The sequence below is a fragment of the Prosopis cineraria genome, unplaced genomic scaffold, assembly GCF_029017545.1.
Source record: "Prosopis cineraria cultivar Desert tree isolate PC_DT_omini unplaced genomic scaffold, ASM2901754v1 PC3, whole genome shotgun sequence".
NCBI lineage: Eukaryota > Viridiplantae > Streptophyta > Magnoliopsida > Fabales > Fabaceae > Prosopis > Prosopis cineraria.
The window spans coordinates 10,439,876-10,449,197 of record NW_026555334.1 but is presented as its reverse complement, the minus strand read 5'-3'; the positions used below and the strand labels follow the sequence as shown (position 1 = coordinate 10,449,197).

The 9,322-nt window shown below is 30.8% G+C and overlaps 1 pseudogene; it reads right to left on the bottom strand.

The window, feature by feature from the left end:
- The window catches only part of LOC129305377 (pathogenesis-related protein 1A-like), a 4,346-nt pseudogene extending 746 nt beyond the window's left edge, over positions 1-3,600 (bottom strand).
- Between the last annotated feature and the right edge of the window lie 5,722 nt (positions 3,601-9,322).

Below are 9,322 nucleotides of genomic sequence, written 5' to 3'. Positions count from 1 at the left end.
GATTTAGATCATCACATATGGTTAATCAAGCACTAATCGAAGATGATTATCCTATAAGAGATTAACCTAAACAAATCCTTAACATGTATTTTCACAAACTATTCAAAACAAAGGGATCCCAAGTCTTTAAAGTATTTCAAGAACTCATATCATTCACTAAACATATGTGGAAGCATATTAAGGAAACACATCTCAACATGGGGAGAAAAAAACTGCCTCCTTTATTTTCCCTTTGTGCCTTACTCCACATAATATATATTTTACCAACATAACACTTAGCCGCTCAAACCCTTCCATAATTGGCAACGAAAGACAAGGTCTCATCACATTTATCACAAGAACTATTACCTAGTTATCATATTTTATATATCATCCATTCATCAATAGGCCATCATATGCATTAATTTTCCTTTTCATTCACATTAATTAATATCAACTACTCACCATTGGACATCAAAAACATAAGGGGAGACCATAACAACATTCAAGTTATCAAATTAAGTAGATAATATTATTTTCACTTGCATAAATATTTTAAACCATTAATATAAACACAAGCATCAAATCACATTTCCAAGAGTCTAAAATACATTTTCACCTACACAAAAATCATAATGCAAGTGGATATAGAATGTTATTATCCTAATTGGCAATATCACAAACTAAATACACATATCAAAATAAAAAGAGAAAGGCTTATAGAAGTGATTATTATCACTTAGTCTAATGATCCTTTTCCTTGTTCTTCCCAGATGAGTTAGCTCCTGTAATATGTTAAAAGAGAGAGGGTGAGTACAACTATTTAGTAATCAAGGTACATCTAAGTTATACAAATGCATGATAATCAATCATGAATGCAAATGGCTAATAAATTCATCAAGATGATCATGGTAAGCAATGAAATCAAAATCATGCTAATCATATTAACATCTAACTCATGTGAATAATCTCAAAAATAAAATCAAGTACAAAATTGGCATGATTGCCCACATGTACTGAATATTCATACAAAATTGGCATAAATGAAACAAATAATAGTATTCACATATTTACCACATGTTCGCATTTTCATAATTATAATCAGATTCTCAAACATAGCCATCAATCACCTAAATGGCATGATAGTAATAATATACATGATTAATCTCTTCCTTATATCTTCCCTTATTTCCTCTGACATGAAATCTATGGGCTAACAACTGAAAGGGATCGTCCATGTGGTGAGACTACCCAAGGCTTTAATCATAAGTTATCAGGCCAAAGTTACCTTACTCACTTATGAATATGATTTTCTCCAAATCACACACTATGGGGTGTCATACCCAAGATAGTTCTACCTAAAACTCCAAGTAGGCCAGAGTTAAATCCCTTAATAGAAAAAATGCTACAATACCCTACAAGGTGTAGCGGCTATAACCCCTAGGATTATCAGTTAGTAGTCAAGTACTTATGAATTTTGCATAACCACCTAGCTCCTTCACTAAGGCAAACTCTCATCATATGATTACGCTCACGAGAAAATACATTTCAAAAACTCTCACACACACACACACACACCACACACACACCACAACACACACACACACACACACACACACACATATATATTTCACAATTAGCACACATACTCATCAACTTTCTTGCTCAACAAGCATCAAGAATCATCATATTTCAATCATGCCTTTTGGTATTAATTTTTATATTACCACCTAATCACATGAGCATCATATAAAACTCAACATGCTCATATACAATTCATCACTATGCATAATCTACAATTTATAATCAAGAGTATGCATATCATCATCAACCATCAATCTCATTACTCAAATCATGTCACATAACTTGTCACAAATTATAGGATCTCAACAAAGCCACAATATGCATTACAAACAACAATTCAAGATTTGAATACACACACACACACACAACACACACACACATATTCATTTATTTCACAAATTAATAATAAATTAACGCACAAATGCATAAATAGATTTTTCCCTGCTACCTCACCTTTAAAAGGTCAAATGTTACCCCTCAAATTATAACCTTTTAAAGCTTTCAAAAAGCTTAATTGGTGCTTAATAACAATTAATTAAATCACATCACAATGTGTTAATAATATTATTAACATAATTTTCACTCATATTCAACACTTAGGTATTTATTTTATTTTATTTCATTTTTTTAAGACCTTAGTCTTAGCCTCTTAAGTTCTAAATTTTATTCCCATATTTGAACCTATCTACTTGGTTCAATAGCCTTCTTCACAATAATTCATTGAATTTTGGTTAAAAATCATCATTCAAACAATTTTTTAATATCAAAATGCTCCTTTTTATTCCAAAAATTAGCACCTACAAATGTTCAAAAATTGAAAACTTAGTCTCAAGCCTAGAATTATTATTCTATGGCTATAATAATTTATTTCTCATTCTAAATAATTATCTAAACATCAAAAAAATCAATTGTATTTTCTTATTTAAACTTACCAAAATCTACCCATAGAGATATATGGTTTAACCAAAAAGCCTCAAATTCAAATTTCATCAACAAAATAATATTTTAAAATATTTATTAAACTACCAACAACCTAATAACCAAATTTATTCATAAAAAATTTATCCCTCTTTCAAATCTTAGGTTTTTTAAAATATCAAAATCTGCAATCAAGAGAAAATATGACTAAAAAAATATTTAAAAACACTTGCCTATTCTTAAAATACTTAAAATTTTATTCAAAATATTCTATTATGAAGCTTTATCTGGTAGACTAGCTCCCATCGCCAGTGTCTCGCACACGCTTTCTTTTTCTTTTTCACACTTCTCTGTTGTGTGCCCGAAGAGGTGAGGAAGGGATCGAGACAAATGAAAAGGGATTGAGTATGTTTTAAAATGGGTGTGAGTCCTACACCTTTTTCTTATATCTTCATATATAATAATAATAATAATATAAACACCAAGGCCCTTTCCCGAAATGAATTCAGTGGCTTCCTTTTTTTTTTTTTTAAATTAATACATACGCGTACACCAACGTCCCTTCTCCCTTTCTTTAATATATATATCAAACACACATACACAGAGTAACCGTCCCCTTTTCTTCTTCTTTTTTTCTTTTATGTTGTGGTTGTTGTTGTTATTATTTCTATTTCTAAAAAAATCATAATTCAAGATTTGGATTTTATTTTAAAATAAATCCAATAATAATTCCATAATTAAAATTATTTATCTCTAAATATTCCTCTAAAAATATTTATTTGTCTTTGATTATTTAATTAATCTTAAGTTAATTTTTGAGATATTACCATTGCCATTTTAGAGTTGTTCGTCACAAGAGCAAGAATCAGAGCTTGGAATACAACCATTGGAGCCTGGACCATCTCCTTGTTGATCTTGACCATCTCCTGTATTCCCCAAGATTCCTCTCGAGCAATCCATTCGTGCTTGCATTTCTCTATGGCTTCCAGAAATCTCTTCTGCAACTCCTCCTGCTTCTTTATGAAGAAGTCCTTCCACTTTCACCTTTTCTTTTGCCGAGCCTCTATGGTCTTGTCGAAGATGAACAAGAGATCTGTGGGGACTATATATCTCTCTCATCTCGTCAAGGCCCTCGCATTCGGAGTCAATGATTCTATGAGAGAAAGAGGAAGAGAGAAGATGAGGAAGCCATAGGTGGGTGTTTAGATCTGGGAGGAAAACGTGAAACTATGGGTGTGTAGTACAGATCTGAGGAAAATGTGAAGCCATGGTGTGAACACCCATTTTGTCCGGACGCCCAAAAAAAAATACCAAATGAACAAAAATAATTGAGAACCTTTTTTAATAAATTAATAAAAAGGAAAAAATTAAAATTAATTAAACAAAATCATCAAGTGAAAAAGTCTCCAAATTTATGCCTTAATATGAGTCTTCGATTAGGGAAATGAAATGAAGATCCAATCCCCAAAATTTGTTTAAAATAGTAAAAGTCAACTAAAATTAATCACAAATTGTGATTTGATGGGATTCAACCATTAAAGATAGAAGCCCTAATTCTCATATATAAAAAGTCGAAGATCAAGAACAAAGATGGCAGAAAAAGAGACAAAACACACCAAAAGTAGATGAAAGAAATGAATGATCATGTCTGAACTCCCTTTAGCTGTTAACATTGAGATTCATATATGAACTGCGATTACAAAAGTGTCGGCTTCCTCAGGGTGTCTCAAATAATAATGGACAAGGTATGACGGAGGGAAAAAAAACAAAAAGAATCAAGAAAATATATATGCAGATGGTATTTCTATAAATTCACAAAATAAAAGAATAAGAATGTATCCAAATTCAAGGAAAAAAACAAAACTTTACACTATAAAGTACTTTTTCCTTTTCCTAACCTCATATTATGATGTAAAGAGAAGAGAGAAAATGATTATCTCTACCTTTATCAAGCAAAATCTCTCTTTTATCTTCTCAAACTCTACTCTCTCTTTTTTCTACCTCTCTTTTTGTGCCTCCATTTTCTTGATCTTCGCCTTTTTATAGATGAGAAGTAGGGCTTGCATTTTTAATTGTTAAATCCCATCAAATCACAATTTTTGATTAATTTTATTTGATTTTTACTATTTTAAATCAGGGCATAATTTTAGGGATTGGATCTTCATTTCATTTCTCTAATAGAAGATTCATATTAAGGTATAAATTTGGAGATTTTTTTTCATTTGATGATTTTGTTTAATTAATTTTCATTTTGTTCTTTTTATTAATTTATTAAAAAAAGGTTCTCAATTATTTTTGTTCATTTGTTTTTTTACAGGGGCCCAAATAAAATAAAATATTCACAGTTGCCCCTCTTTACTTGTTTCATTAGTGAGAATAGCGAATATCTTGCTTAAGAATCAAGTAAAGATAAGAACACATATTTTATCTGGCCAAACACATGAGAAGAGAGAGAAAATGATAATGGCACTCCTCGAAATTAAGGAGTTCAAGAAAAATACAATGTCCATGCCCCTCTTTACTTGGATCTTAGAGAAGAAGGCTGAAGGATAAACATAAAAAATGTGCTAGCATGACTAGATAGTCATATGCGAATGACTCACCTACTCTCAAAGGTTTTGAAGGATGCATGCCATTGTAAGGCTTGAAAAAGGGTTCCAACACTTACTGAATTTTGGGGTGTTTATCATTACAGAACTTGAAAAGAGGTGTCAGTTGTTACTAAGCTTGCAAATGGTGTTAGTCGTTATTAGGCTCTAGGGTATCTGCCATTACAGGACTTAAAAAGGGTGTTAATTGTTAATAATCTTTGGGTGCTTACTGTTACAGGGCTTGAAAAGGGGTGCCAACCATTATTGAACTTTAAGGTGCATGTTGTTACAAGGCTTGAAAAGGGCGCCAGTTGTTACTAGATTTTGGGGTATCTACCGCTATAGAGTTTGAAAAGAGTGCCAACCATTACTAGACTTTAGATGCTTTCCATTACATGGCTTGAAAAGAAGTGCTAGTTGTTATTAAACTTTGGAATGCTTGCCATTATAGGGCTTGAAAAGGGGTGCCGGCCATTATTGGGTTTTGGGGTGCCCGCTGTTACAGGGCTTGAAAAGGGGTGCCGTTTGTTAATGGATTTTGAGGTGCCTACTGTTCTTTTCTCAGCCAAGCATGGAAAGAAACCTTGAAAATAGCAAAGACAAGAATTCTTCAAGAAAATTCAGCTTTAGATCAAACCAGGAAGCTCCTTTACAAAATTAGAAGACCCAACAAGAGAGAGAGGGGGGTTTATCAACCATTGACTAGTACTATCGCCAATGTTTGACCATTCTACTTCATTCCTTTTCAAATTTATGTATTGGAAAAAAAAAAAGAATGGTTTTTCCTTTTTGCTCTAACTTTTGCCTAGGCTGCGCTTTCGAATTTTCAACCTAGTAAGTTTCTTCTTCTTTTTGTTGCTCTAATTTTTGCCTGGGCCACCCTTTTGGGTTTTCAAGCTAGCAAGCTCACTCTATTTTTTTTTTATTTCTTTAATTTTTGCTTAGGCTGTCTTTTTGGGTTTTCAACCTAACAAGCTCTCCTCTTTTTTTTTTCCCCTTAACTTTCACCTAGGGCGCCTTTTCGGGTTTTTAACTTAGCGAGCTCTTTTTTTTTAGGCATAATATATCTTGATGACATCAATGTTAATAGGCTTCAGCAGCTCTTTGCCTTCCATATTTGTCAAGATTAATGCACCACCTGAAAAAGCATGCCTAACTACATATAGCCTTTATAATTATAATTTGGGGCTCATTTACCTTTATTATCTTCTTCTCCCTTTTATTCTTCATTTCATTCCCTAAAAACATGACATCTTCTTTACACACACGTACGGGTGCGTGTTTTGTTGGTGAAGCCTTTTATTTCCTTTTTCTCCTTTTATTCCTTTTCATCTTTTTTCATTAGCATCTGATTTATACACGCTCAAAGAAAGATATAGAAGCACATACATGGTTTTTAAGCACACATGAACACATACACTCAAGCACATGTATTGGCTAGTTATTTTTGTGCCTATAAAGTGGAGATGATTGGAATAATCACCTAAGGTGCTTCAAGTGGTAAATCTCCAAAGGTTTGATCCCCCTTTTTTTAAAAGAATTACCTATTTTATTATACACTCCACTAACAAACACTATACCAATACTTGATTTGAGGCTTTCATATTTTTTTTAAGTCATACTGTGTGAAAATTTTAAAATCTCCACAAGTATTTTGTCAATTGGTATGCTGTGTATGGCAATGAACTATCATAGGCACACCAATCGTGGTGCTTAATTGATTTGTTTCATCCTTTTAAAAAAAAAAGAGCCTTTTTTTATAAATATAAATAGGTCAAAAAATAATCTCTATACCGTATGAGATTTTGGAATCTCCACAAACATAAAATAAATTAATTTTTGTGTGAGATTTCATGAATCTCCACAGGAATTTTAATTTATTTTTTTAAATAATCCTTTCTCAAATAAGGGAATAATTTTTTTTAAAAAAAATAAAAGATACCAATCCAATTAAAAACCTTTTTAAAAAAATTCCTTTTCTGAAAAATACTAACAAACCGACATGCATTTTTATCCTCAAACTATGTGAGCTTTGATCCCTTTAAAAGACACATAGGCCTTAAGGTTTTATCTCAGATCAAATCCAACTTGTAAATAAATAATTTTTTAATTATAATTTTCTTCTTTTTTCCTTTTTATTAATTAAGGATAACTAAATTTTATTTAAGGCCATATTAATTTTGTTCAATCAAATTAAGGTAATCATTCTTATAAATAGGTGATGTGGGGTGCCTAACACTCTTTTCATGTACAATCGACTCTCAAACTCTTTTAATTATTATAGACCATCTTATTTTTTTTAAAGTTTTTAAAATTATTTTTTTAAGATTTTGGTGACAACTCCTATAATTATTATTTTTTTTGTTTGAAAGATCACAATTTGGGCGAGACACATAGGTTGAGGGATAGATCTAAACGAAGATGAGAACGAGAAAGCAAAACACGAGAAAGGGGAAGCAAAATGTCATTTGTAAGCCAAAAGCCACCTTGTTATTTTTTAATTTTTTAATTTCTATAATTTATGCCACATGGCATATAACCGTTAACCTAACAGTCAAAATCCGAATCTGTTAGTCTAGAATAAAATTGTTCAACTTTAAAAAATATTGGGGCGATATTGTGCCTTTTAAAAGCGTAAATATATTAATTGCACCTTGTTGAAAATATCCAAGACGGATTTTTACTTTAACCCTAGATTAATCTATCAGTTAATAAGAAAAAACTATACACCATTGGTAACGAATAAAAAAATGAATAAAACTAATATAAAAGTAAATATTTAAAATTTTATATGGTGATAATAATATTTTTTTTTGCTATCATTGCCTCAACTATCCAAAATAATATCTTTTTTGAGAAATTGATTAGCTATGGTTCTAAAATATCCAAAATAATATCTTTTTTTTTTTTTGCTATCATTGCCTCAACTATCCAAATTTTATAAGAAATTGATTAGCCATGATTTTACAATATAATATCTTTTTTAATAATATTTTTGACATTTTGACCCTTGTGAAAAAATAGTATAATTAACATAGAAGGCTTTGAAAAACAAAATTAAAGGCTAAGGAGTTAATTTTATGCATTTAAAGATGAGGAAGGTCATATGCAATTGTTTCAAAAGTTCAGAAGGGTTTTATGCATTTTAGCCTATTTTAAAAATGTCTTTATATATTTTTTGTTTACCCACAAGTATTATTCTATTAGAGGCAACCATGCATGTTTAAAGTACTACGATTAAGTCCTAAATGTGGGTACCTCTTTCAATGAAAATTCAAGCCTTGATTTGTCATGTTGTGAGAGACCAACTCCTTCTACTAGATCCAATCCTGTTGGTAAACAAAAATGTCTTAATAGGAAATAGAAGGGAGAATCATATTTAAGGACTACTCAAGGAAATTATTCATAGACAAAGACTAAAAATAAGTTCCATTTAAAAAAAAAAGTCACGTTCTCATTTTTAACAATAACTCATTTTGTATCGGTTCTTATTTGTAAATAATTTTTTAAGTCATCCTTGTATTTAATTCTACCAAATAGTAATATTTAACATGGATGAGTTTGGCATATATTATGCAACAATGTTTTCATTGATGGGCTCATGTGACGTTAAGTATCCAATGTAAACGGAAGCTCTATCTGGAGTTACTCTAATTGCTAAAAAAAACAATATAATTTTAGCATCTCAATCATAGGGTTCTCTAGAAATTGTCACAGCAAAATTATTTCATTTTTTTCTCATAGAATTTGTACAACCATTACAATGAGAAAAATTAAAATATCCTTCAAAAAATAGTCAAAGACTCAAAGTGCTCCCACCCTATCAAAATATCACTAATAGTGAGTGACTAAATTGTAATACTAAATAACTTATCAAGTATAACCAACCCAAGTAATGTTTCATATACAGTAATAAAAAGGTAAAAAAATATAAAGTAATAAAAAATTCTAATTATAACTAACAAAGTCAATCTAGTTAATAAGGATTTGACACATCATTCATAAAATAGCACTACAACATTTTTGTTATCTTGGAACACTTCTAAAGTGTTGCTACAAGGTTGAAAAATATTGCCTAAAAGAATAGATAACAGTTTTCAAGTGTTTCTAATTTGAATATTGCCTATTACTTTATGTAACAGTTTTCTTATCTTTGGCCACATCATTTGAAAAACTGTAGCCTAGAACCATGAGAATAGACAACAATTTTTGAGAGATTTGTTGCAACAGTTTTGAAATGTTGCTTATTA